This window comes from Neofelis nebulosa, chromosome 10, assembly GCF_028018385.1.
Source record: "Neofelis nebulosa isolate mNeoNeb1 chromosome 10, mNeoNeb1.pri, whole genome shotgun sequence".
NCBI classification, from domain to species: Eukaryota; Metazoa; Chordata; class Mammalia; order Carnivora; family Felidae; genus Neofelis; species Neofelis nebulosa.
This window is the reverse complement of record NC_080791.1, coordinates 6,243,004-6,254,103: the sequence shown is the minus strand read 5'-3', so window position 1 is coordinate 6,254,103 and position 11,100 is coordinate 6,243,004. Positions and strand designations below refer to the sequence as shown.

At 42.1% G+C, this 11,100-nt stretch overlaps 1 long non-coding RNA gene across 1 annotated transcript; it reads left to right on the top strand.

Annotated features, from left to right (window-relative positions):
- The first annotated feature begins 2,973 nt into the window (after window positions 1–2,973).
- LOC131486762 (uncharacterized) lies at window positions 2,974–10,800 on the top strand. Its single transcript, XR_009249436.1, has 3 exons — window positions 2,974–5,593; window positions 7,640–7,682; window positions 9,665–10,800. It is a non-coding gene; the product is annotated as an uncharacterized LOC131486762 (long non-coding RNA).
- Window positions 10,801–11,100: the final 300 nt, after the last annotated feature.

The window sequence follows — 11,100 nt, the reverse complement described above, 5'->3', positions numbered from 1 at the left end:
GAGAGAGAATGAGTGGCAGAGGGGCAGAGAGAGAGGGAGAGAGAAAATCCTAAGCAGACTTCGCGCTGTCAGCACAGAGCCTAACAAGGGCCTTGAACTCATCAACTGTGAGATCATGACCTGAGCCAAAAGCAAGAGTTGGATGCTTAACCAACTGCGCCACCCAGGTGCCCCCATATATACTTTATCGCTTGTTTTATTCTTAAAGAGTGAAGGGAGCTATACATTTGATGTAAAAGTTTGTGTCGAGAGGGGTGCCTGGGTGGCTCAGTGGGTTCAGCATCCAACCCTTGGTTTTGGCTCAGGTCATGACCCCAGGGTCATGGGAGCACATGTAGAACATGCCTAAGATTCCCTCTCTCTTCCGTTGCCCTTCTCCCCCACTCTCTGTCTCCAATTAAAAAAAAAAAAAAGTTTGCGTGGAGATAGTTCTAGGTAGTAATTATTTTGTTGCAACAAAATTGTCTGTGAAGATTTATTGTACAAATGGTTTATAAAAATATGACAGCCAGACCACATTTCAATCTTTGATAGTCATGTGATATATTCATAAAAGAAAGTACTGACCTCTATCAGCAAGATCTTCCTTTCCATAATGAATACAGGGGCATACGTAATGGAAAAGAAGAATTTCTCTGACATCTTTCAGTAATTAGTAGAATTGTAGATTTATCACCCTTAGAAAAAGGATGGTGGACTGAATATTCTGTCTTATCTCCTTGTCTAATATTTTTCTTATTTTATTTTAGTTTTATTAATTTATTATTATTTATATATATCATTTATTTATTTATTTGCTTATTACTTTCTAATAATTATAAGAAGGCCAGTAGAATATATACATTCCTGTTGAATGATCCATTTTGGAGTCCACCATATCGAATGATATCAAGACTCTTCTAATTCTTTGAAAAGTTCAGGTGGAAATTGATTATGTAATATTGTTCATGAAACTTTAAGGGACTAAGGATGTTCCCTTGATGTAGATTGGATCAGTGCCTGGGTGCCGTAGAGTTACCACCAATGTTTTTGAATTCTTATTCATACCAAGCAGAGCCTATGGACTGGATACGTGACACTCCTTAGTATTTTTCAAATATTTGTTAATGTTATATAATTCATTTAAAGCCATTAAAACATTTTTTTCAGTGTGAATTTTGTTGACAAATGTTTTCTAAAAGTTTGAGATTTACTTGGTGAGATGGGCACTTGATCTGGAATATGCATCTTTGAATGACCATAAACATTGCTTTTATATATAAAGGGTAGACTCCACCCTGGGTTGACCATTTAACTACTTGTGTGGCTCATTTACTTTTCCTCATTTGAAAAATGGAGATAATAATACAACCTGTATTTATTCCTCCAGGAATTTTGTGAGTCTCAAGCACATTGAAGAAACCAGATATGTTGAATGTACTAGATGTCACTGTGATGACAGATATTATCACAATTGTCCACATGATGATTTGAAGCATAATGAGAGAATTGGAAAAAACAAAAAGATTCACCTACCTTCCTACCTCAGGGTTAGGGAATGAGGTTCATGTTTCTTGATTTTTAGGTGCTTAAAAGTTTAGTTTTTGTTGTTTACTTCAGTAATAATTTATTTTAAAAATAGAAGCAACATTTCTGGGTTAGCATGACAGAACGAGTACATGCAGAAATCTCCACCTTCTGTTCTAAATGCATAGGAATGAGATAAAATATTAAAGAATATATATAATCACATTCAAAAACAACTGGATTTTATTTTTATTTTTTAAAATATAATTTATTGTTAAGTTAGCTAACATACAGCGTATACAGTGTGCTCTTGGCTTCAGGAGTAGATTCCCATGATTCATCAATTACATTTAACACCCAGTGCCCATCCCAACAAGTGCCCTCCTCAAGGCCCATCACCCATTTCCCCCTCCCTCCGCCCTTCCCCATCAGCCCTCAGTTTGTTCTCTGTGTTTAAGAGTCTCTTACAAAGAGAAACACATAAAACAAAGCAAACAAAAAAACGGAAAACAAACAAAAGAGTCTCTTATTGTTTGCCTCCTTCTCTGTTTGTAACTATTTTTTTCCCTTGCCTTCGCCCATGGTCTCCTATTAAGTTTCTCACATTCCACATGAGTGAAAACATATGGTAATCTGTTTTTCTCTGATGGATTTATTTCACTTAGCATAATACCCTCCAGTTCCATCCACATTGCTGCAAATGGCAACATGTCATTCTTTTTCATTGCTGAGTAGTATTCCATTGTGTATATAAGCCACATCTTCCTTATCCATTTGCCAGTTGATGGACATTTAGGTTCTTTCCATAGTTTGGCTATTGTTGAAAGTGCTGCTATAAACATTGGGGTACGAGTGCCCCTATGCATCAGCACTCCTGTATCCCTTGGGTAAATACCTAGCAGTCCTATTGCTGGGTCATAGAGAATTCTACTTTTAATTTTTTGAGGAACCTCCACACTGTTCTCCAGAACGGCCGCACCAGTTTGCATTCCCACCAACTCTGCAAGAGGGTTCTCCTTTCTCCACATCCTCACCAACGTCTGTTGTTTCTTGACTTGTTAATTTTAGCCACTCTGACCAGTGTGAGGTGGTACCTCAGTGTGGTTTTGATTTGTATTTCCCTGATGATGAGCGATGTTGAGCATCTTTTCATGTGTCTGTTAGCCATCTGGATGTCTTCTTTGGAAAAGTGTCTATTCATGTCTTCTGCCTATTTCTTTACCTGATTATTTGTTTTCCGGGTATTGAGTTTGATAAGTTCTTTACAGATTTTGGATACTAACCCTTTGCCCACTATGTCATTTGCAAATATCTTCTCCCATTCTCTTGGTTGCCTTTTAGTTTTGTTGATTGTTTCCTTTGCTGTCAGAAGCTTTTTATCTTGATGAGGTCCCAGTGGTTCTTTTTATTTTTAAAGTTTATTTATTTATTTATTTTTGAGAGAGAGAGAGAGAGACAGACAGAGACAGAGCACATGAGTGGGGGAGTGGCAGAGAGAGGAGGAGAGAGAGAATCTGAAGCAGGCTTTGCCCTGTCAATGCAGAGTCCAATGTGAGGCTTGATCCCATGAACCGTGAGATCATGACCCGAGCCAATATCAAGAGTCAGATGGCCAACCGAATGAGCCACCCAGGTGCCCCCAGACACACTTTTATTCAACAAACTTCTGTGGGGTGCCCACTGCATTCTTTGCACTACCTGACTAGGCACTGGGTCTATGGGGTGAGAGAGCCAATCTCTGTTCTTAAGCTGGGGAGATGGACAAGAAGGTCAATGCTAACAAAAGAGTGGAATTAGTAGTATATAGGGCAGCATGGATCCCAGCCTTAAAGATCAGGGAATGTGATGTTTGAATCCAATAGTATTGCTGATCATCAAACAAACGTAGGCGGTGTTGAGGGAAGATAGGAAGGATGTCCTAATCAAAGGGAATGGCACACGCACACACAGAACGTCTGAAGTGCTGACAAGTTGGGGTTTGTTGCAGAGGATGGCAGCCGTAAGTGTAGAAGCTCGACCACAGTAGGATCTTGTCTCTGCAGCTGAAGATTTCAAACTTCATCTGGGAGCGACAGGAAGCCGCTGACACACAAAATAGTATGCTCGCCTTCTGGAGCGCAGAAAAGGCAATTTCCACTCCGACCTCGGTGGAAAGACAATTGGTAGGAAGCACAGGATGCTGGTGGTGTATGGCCTGAGCTTGAGCCTGAGCTGTGCGGTGCCACATCCCCAGATACGTCGGTACGTGTCTTACTTACCGATAGAGGAGGCCTGATGGGGTCGATTTGCCTGGGAACTTAGCCAACTCCCGAGAGAGAGAATTCACTCTAAGAGAAGGTGAGTTTGGTATCACACGTTAGTGGTAGAAGGGAAGAAGTGAGTCCGAGATAACAGGATGCCTCTTACTTCTGCGTAGTCCCTGGCCGAACTTCCCCCAGAACTCCTGTCTGGGAAGACCGTGGCATGAGAGCAAGGAAGTGCTCCTGTGGTATTCCTCAACAGGGTGGAACACACAGAAAGAGACACGCTTCCTCACTGCCCCTCCTCATTTTGCTCCAGAAGCCAGTCTAACTCATGGTCAAAATCTGCGGCACCCAGCCGAGGTGGCTGCAGAGGAAGGGCATCTTGGAGGCACAAGATAAGGCAAGCCACGGTGATGCCTGGGAGAGGCATTCGTCCATATCGGAAGTGGCAGGCACGTCTTCCGTTTGAGTTCGTAGTCAGTGGGAGTGGCATGTAAGTGGACTCAGTGACATGTAAGGGGAGTGCTGTAGCATCTAGCGGAAGAGGGGCAGAATAGGAGAAGAAGGAGAAAATGTTAGCTGGCTGGCTTTTCGTTAGCGCTAAAGGGGTACCCCCATGAGGACACAGGTAAAATTGGCCTGAGGTGTGGGGGCCCCCTTGTCTCTTTACAGTGACAAATGAGGGCGAGAACCAGCAAAATGCGAACTGAAGAGACTAGGCCGGAACCACTTTCTCCCAGATAAGCTGCTCAAATTCCCAGAATATGAGTCCCTGGCGACTTTACATCGCTTACTGTAAAAGTGTAAGAGGTTAGGTTACTCCCCAGGCTCTAGAACAAGAGCCCAATGGCTCCCAGAGATAGTACATCCCTCATCCAAAAGGAAACCTGGCCGGTAGTTTGCCTCCAGCTAATCTTCCACATTTCTGCAAACTAGGCGCTTCGGTTTTATCGTTGCCTTTACAGAGAGCGGAGTCGGATTTTCATGATTCTTCACGACCTTGTTCTCTCTGCTGTAACAGCCACGGCGAGAGCCAAAACGGACTCGTTCACAGAGAACAAGCAATTTTGTCTGATCCTCGTTCTTCGTGTTGAAATTGCAATTGTGTTAGTGTGACTGACAGGTTCTCCAAAGAGATTCAGTGAAATCCTCCGTCAGGTTCACCAGGAAACAGAAGGTTTTGAGTAGGCGTGTCTGGCTGGTCTCCCCAAAGGGCTCAGTAACAACACATCAAAAGACTGCTGAATTCTTATTTCCCATCAGAAAAATATCAAAGCCAATCTGAAATCTGGGAGTGTTTGGAGGGCAGATGGTATTAGCCTAGTAGTAAACACATTTTTGGCTGCTTCTTTTTTTCTCCCTGGTTGCTATGTTTAATGTGCTGAGAGAAAGCTGTTTGCTTGCAGAATCTTATTATAGAGCAGAAATATACTTGTTCCAGAGAAGAGGAATTTAATTGGTTCCAAGTCAAATGATGTTAACAGGTGTCGCCTCACCAACCCAGGACTTAAAATGGGTTATTATAAAAAGGACGAATACCTAGTTGTCTGGCTCTCGCTCCCGCCTGTTATGTAAGACTGCCTGCCCCTGTAATGTTCCTCCTGATTATTTCCAGCAACTTGAGGAGGTGGCTCATATGTACCCATGCACAAGTCCTGTTGGCTACCGCAGCGCCTGCAATTTTCCTGCTCTTTCGGCTTGAGCTGCTCTCCGCTATTATTTGCTACTGAGGCCTGCACCACTTAATGCAAACTGCAGGTTAAGCCTCCGTTGGTATTGCTGCTTCGGCCAGGCTCTGTGACACTGGAAGGAAGGAACACTGCTGGTTCCCCGGAGGTGCCGAGGTCCGTGAGAATCTCTCTGTCCCGTTCAGCGCTACACACGGTGGAGGTTAAATGGTTAAAAGAGTTACGGGGTTTTCACGCGTGGCCCTCTCTCTCCGCTAGGACCCGGACTCTGAGCTGTAGTTAAGCAGGATGGGAAGTATGTGGGCACAGTGGCTGCGAGAATGTGCCTCTCACCACAGCGACATCACTGAGGTGGACCCCAGCTGCTGTGCTCCGAAATCAAAATCACATTTTAAACAGAAGCTATGCCTGCCATGGGTTGCTCCCAGTCAGTTATAAGCATGGTGGGGGGGATACGAAGGCTGACTCCTCCCCGGGAGACGGGGACCGTCTCTGACGCACCACTGTGACCTGAGGCTTCCTAATAGCCTGCTCAAACTATCCTGAGAACTGGATTGCAGTTCTAGTATCTGAGATGCTTCTACCCAACCTCCCTTCCCTTTTTCCCTGTCTCTTTCTCTTGCTGTTTGATGACTCTCTCAGTTTCCCCTCCTCCCTCTGTATTTTCTCTCCCAGGCATTTCCCCTAATATATTTTTCTTCTGCACGTTTAGTCCCGTCTTGGCATCTGCTTCTCATGGGACCAGCGAATCTGTGTTATGTGCAGTGGAATGACTATTCTCCCTGTTGCCGAAACACACGTATCTTCTTGACCACCTCCCTTCAGAGGAGTGTTCTATCCCAGGCGGTGTCTAGATCCTTTGGAGTAGATTTGACCTTGACCTCAGCCTCCTCCACTCATGTTTGCTGGACATGCTCAGACATGTCCGAGTCTCAGTAGGAGATGCGATATGACGGAGGCTTGGGCTGAGCCCCTTGCTCTACATTCTGGAGCATCTATTATGATACTTTGTGGGTTCGATGCGTGGCTAGAGAACAAATAAATACAAGAAACTATCCCTGACTTTGAGGTGAAAATCCAGTTAGTGAGACAAAAATCACACATGTACCACAAGTGTTTAAGAATACAGATAATAAAGAGGAGGTCTGAGTGGCTCAGCCGGTTAAGCGTCTGACTCTTGATTTCATCTCAGGTCATGATCTCACAGTTCATGGGTTCAAGTCCCACATCGGGCTCTGTGCTGATAGTGCTGAACCTACTTGGGATTCTCTCTCTCCCTCCCTCTGGCTCTCCTCTGCTTGCACACACACACACACACACACACACACACTTTCTCTCTCAAAATAAATAAATAAATAAACATTTAAAAAATTTTAAAAAAGAATACAGATAATAATCATTACTTTTTTCAGGACACGGACAGAACTTCAAAAATAGGGTTTCCTCTTTCTCTGGGCTTGTACTTAGGTATTTGGGATAATGAAAAAGAATAGCAGAGAGTGGTTTCTTTCCTTCTGAGCAGCTCCATGACGAGCTGGATGTGAAGATGTGAAGGTGAGAAAGACACCGTCATCATCATATTCATTACCATGATGTGTTAAGAGCTTATCACCTTTCATCAGGCCTTACTGATTTCTTACTGATTTTTTCCCATTGTGTCATAGACTTGACACAAAACTCATGGACTGACATGAGGTGTTCACTTTTTACTTTCCAAACTAAAAAGGTGGATGGAAATGGGGAATAAATTGAACAAGCTAGGTGAGCTGCTAACCAGGCACAAGAACTCAACATTAACTCTCAAAGAGTACTGTTTTACACCTAAGAATGTATGCTGGTGGTGAGCGGGCAGAGGGGACATAAATGCTAATTAGATCGTTGGTATCAGTGTCAAGGTGAATATTATTCAGTTGACGTTTTTGGCCCTTGGCTAAAGTCTACAGTAATAGGCATAGAAATAATGTCAAAGATTTCTAAATACGTCTTCTTGTTGATGAGCAGAGCAACACCTTGAAAGAAAGTTGATATGGCATATGAATGCTGTCAAATCAAGGGGGTTGCTCACAGAAAGGAAAATATCAGCAGACTTTAAGGAAGGTTGGTTGAAAGGGATGCATTTGCTTTGGCACTGAGGTTTGAAATCTTGTTATTTTCAGTTTCTTAAATGAGAAGCAGTAATGTTGATTTTTTTTTTTTTAACAGATCTGAAGATCTCTAGATCTTTAGGCATTTGAATACGTGCCAGGTAACTGGGTGGCTTGCATATTTTTCTGGAGAGATTAGGTCAAACTAATAACAAGCTAAATTCTCAACGTAACCCCAGTCTCTGATGACATCACAGGATAAGCCACTAATATGCAGAAGCTTCTGCAGGCTCAATCCGGGAATTTGTCAATGTACTGGGCATAGTCATCCCTGGTATAAATTGGATAAACTTAAATGGGACAACCAAGTAAACAAATTGAACTGACTCATTATTAAGTGGTAGGATTATCCCTCCAAGTTACATTGAAAGTGACCAGTTCGACCAAAATGACAGTGTTGGTGAGCTGTTCTGGAATATGTTAACATTTCCCCATTGTATTTAATGTTTTACATATTGTAGAGCTAATTCTGTGTTGAATAATGTAAAAAAATAAATGCTTGTCCCCTAAGCACAAAACCAAATGCATCGTATAGTATGAATTTGATTCTACATGCATCAAAAAAGATACAGGTTTTTCAAGTATCAGATTCCTTTACCAAAAATATCTCGGGAATTTGAGATTGTATCTGTGCAGCCTGAATATGAATAAAGAGTAGTAGAGAGGATTCCCCCCCACCCCTCTGGATGGTGAGATTAGTGGCCGATACAAATTTTCTTTATGATTTAATATTTTCAATTTTTCTATAATAAATATATAACTTTTTAATTGCTCCCAAAATAATTCTGAGTGGTCAAAAAAAGGTGTGGGTGTGGCTTGGTGACTAAGAAAACACTCCCAGCATTTGAAACGATCTGGCAAGGGCTTGGAGGCAAAAGACAGAAATCTGACTACATTCAAGAGGTTTGCCAGATGGCAACAGATAATTGCCAATGTTCGATTGCACTGTAATTATTATATACTGTCACTTCACCAAGCTATCTTTTTACAAGGCATGTGGTGACAGAATATTGTATTAACATTACCTAGCATTGAGTTTGTGTTGAAAATGAAGAAATGGAATGGAAAGTCTTTCTTTTAGTAACGTCTCTGGAGTAGGAGAAACAGTGGGGTGAGATTTGACTCTGAACCCAACCACACGAAGAATTTTGCTTGATAAGTCTTCTGGGGATGCATTATTTCGATTGACCCTAACTGGGAATTCAGAGGGGCATTTGCTCTATTATCTATAAAGAAGGGATTTGCTGAGCAAACACGATTGCTGGGGTCCCATGCTTTCAAGTCCAGTTAAATATTTCAAGAGGCTCCATGGACCTCTAGACATCTGAACTATTAATTGTAAACTCATCTTAACAGCCTAGTTTTCATTGGTGTTTATATTTGAGTTATACAATTCGATTTCTTAAGGACAGATTCCATAACTTATGGTTTCCTCATTTCAATGCACTCTCCTTTTACTCCCTGGGTCTCTCCAAAGGACTGAGTTTTGCAGTATGGGTTTACTGCAGTATTGGTTTACTGACAGAGATATATAAACCAGGGCTTCCACAGCTGTTTCAGATGAAACTGTATATTAATGTGTAAACTTCCAAAATACAGCTTAGCTGGAATCTTATGCAGAGCAGGTGACTGAAGAGATCAGTTTCACCGCCTGGGGTACGGTCAGTTTTGAAGGAGCCAGAGATGCCTGTTGAATTCTGGTGCCTGTGCGGTTTGGGATGTGCGTGTGCAAGACAGAAAAGTCTTTGCATTTCTAATAGTTAAGGATGGGGGTGGTAAAGAGAAGTCATATTTTGACACCCTCACATGCTGCGTAAGAGGAGCGACCAATTTCGGCACCCATCTGTTAGTATCAGTCTATTACTCTTGGTTTATTAGGTTTCAAACACATGTTAGAGATACTCATGAAGATCCAAAAGATGAATTAAAAATCCACATCAATTGCACCTAAAGTCAACTGGAAGAGAGGACTTTAAGTCCCTGGGCGGGGGGCGGGGGGGGGGTGGGTGTGTAATACAAATCGGCAGCCAAAGGAATAGAGTCTTAGTCAACATATTTCTGTATTCCCCCTAAACACAAATAGCCTCAAACCTTTGAAGGTTGTTCCTCTGAGATGTTTCATCAGTGACATCACAGTGCTTGCCACCTCCCTCAGACTACATTAGGTCCTGCCCAGAGTCCGGGACTCCAGAGAGCCTGGGAGACGAGCGGGAGTTGGAGCCCAAGTTGGAGAAAGAGAAGAAGCCTATCCCAGCCACTTGTGTCCTTGACCCTCCTCAGGTGACAGCAGGATTTTTATACTTAGCATAGTGTGTGTGTGTGTGTGTGTGTGTGTGTGTACAAGTTGCAAATGAGAAGCACAGAGGCATGTTTACATTTCTTAATGAAACAGGCAATACCTATTAGACATAGTATTTTTTAAGATGTAGAAAGTATTATTTATCCTTGCTTTCCTTTTTTTCCCTCTCCTGGTATGTGTTTTCTCCCTTTCTAATTCTCAAAGCCTCCATTCAAAGAAAGTCAGTGTCAGTTTATTCAGAGCTTTTCTGGTTTTTATTTCACCCATATGGCAATCACTTTGGATCATATGGTGCGATCTTGACTCCTGGGAAGACTTACGAGGCCAAAATTGTCTTTGTGGGTAACAGCAGAAAAATGGAAGGTTGCTAATCTCAATTTCTGCCTAACTTTGGTATAAATGTGTGTGAAAGTCAAGTGCGCTTCTTATTATTAGCATATGTGTTGATTAAATTGGGTTCATTAGAAATTCTCGGCTTAACTCTTTGTGCTTTATTCATTTAAATACAAATACTTAAGTTCACCATCAAAGTGCAAAAAATAGTAAGAGGTAAACTGTAGGAAATAAAGAAGTATACGAGGTGGCCCATCAATTCAGAGACTACTGAGAAAAAAATGTAAAGAATCATTAAGCATAATTTGAACAATAATTATAAAGCGACACCTATATACTGTCACCCAGGTCAAGAAAGAGATCATTGCTGACAGCCCAGAAATCCATTCCTGATCATCTCTCCCTTATGCCCTCTACCATAGGTAATCACCACCTTGATTGCTGAGATCATCTTGTTCATGCTTTTCTTTATAATTTTACCATCGATCTCAACATTCTTTTTTTTTAAAGCAGTTTTTTTTTAACGTTTATTTATTATTGAGAGACAGAGAGACAGAGTGTGAGCAGGGGAGGGGCAGAGAAAAGGAGACAGAATCCGAAGCAGGCTCCACGCTCCGAGCTGTCAGCACGGAGTCTGACGTGGGGCTCGAACTCACAAACCATGAGATCGTGACCTGAGCCGAAGTCGGACACTTAACCGACTGAGCCTGCCAGGCACCCCTCAACATTCTTAAACGATAGGATTACATTCCTTGTTTTGGGTTTTGTATTAACGGAGTCGTATTCTAAGTTTCTTTTGTAAATTCTTCTTTGGCCCAAGGGTTATATTTGTGAGATCCACATATCTTATTGAGCACTCAAGTGTATGAAAATAGCCCAATTCACCA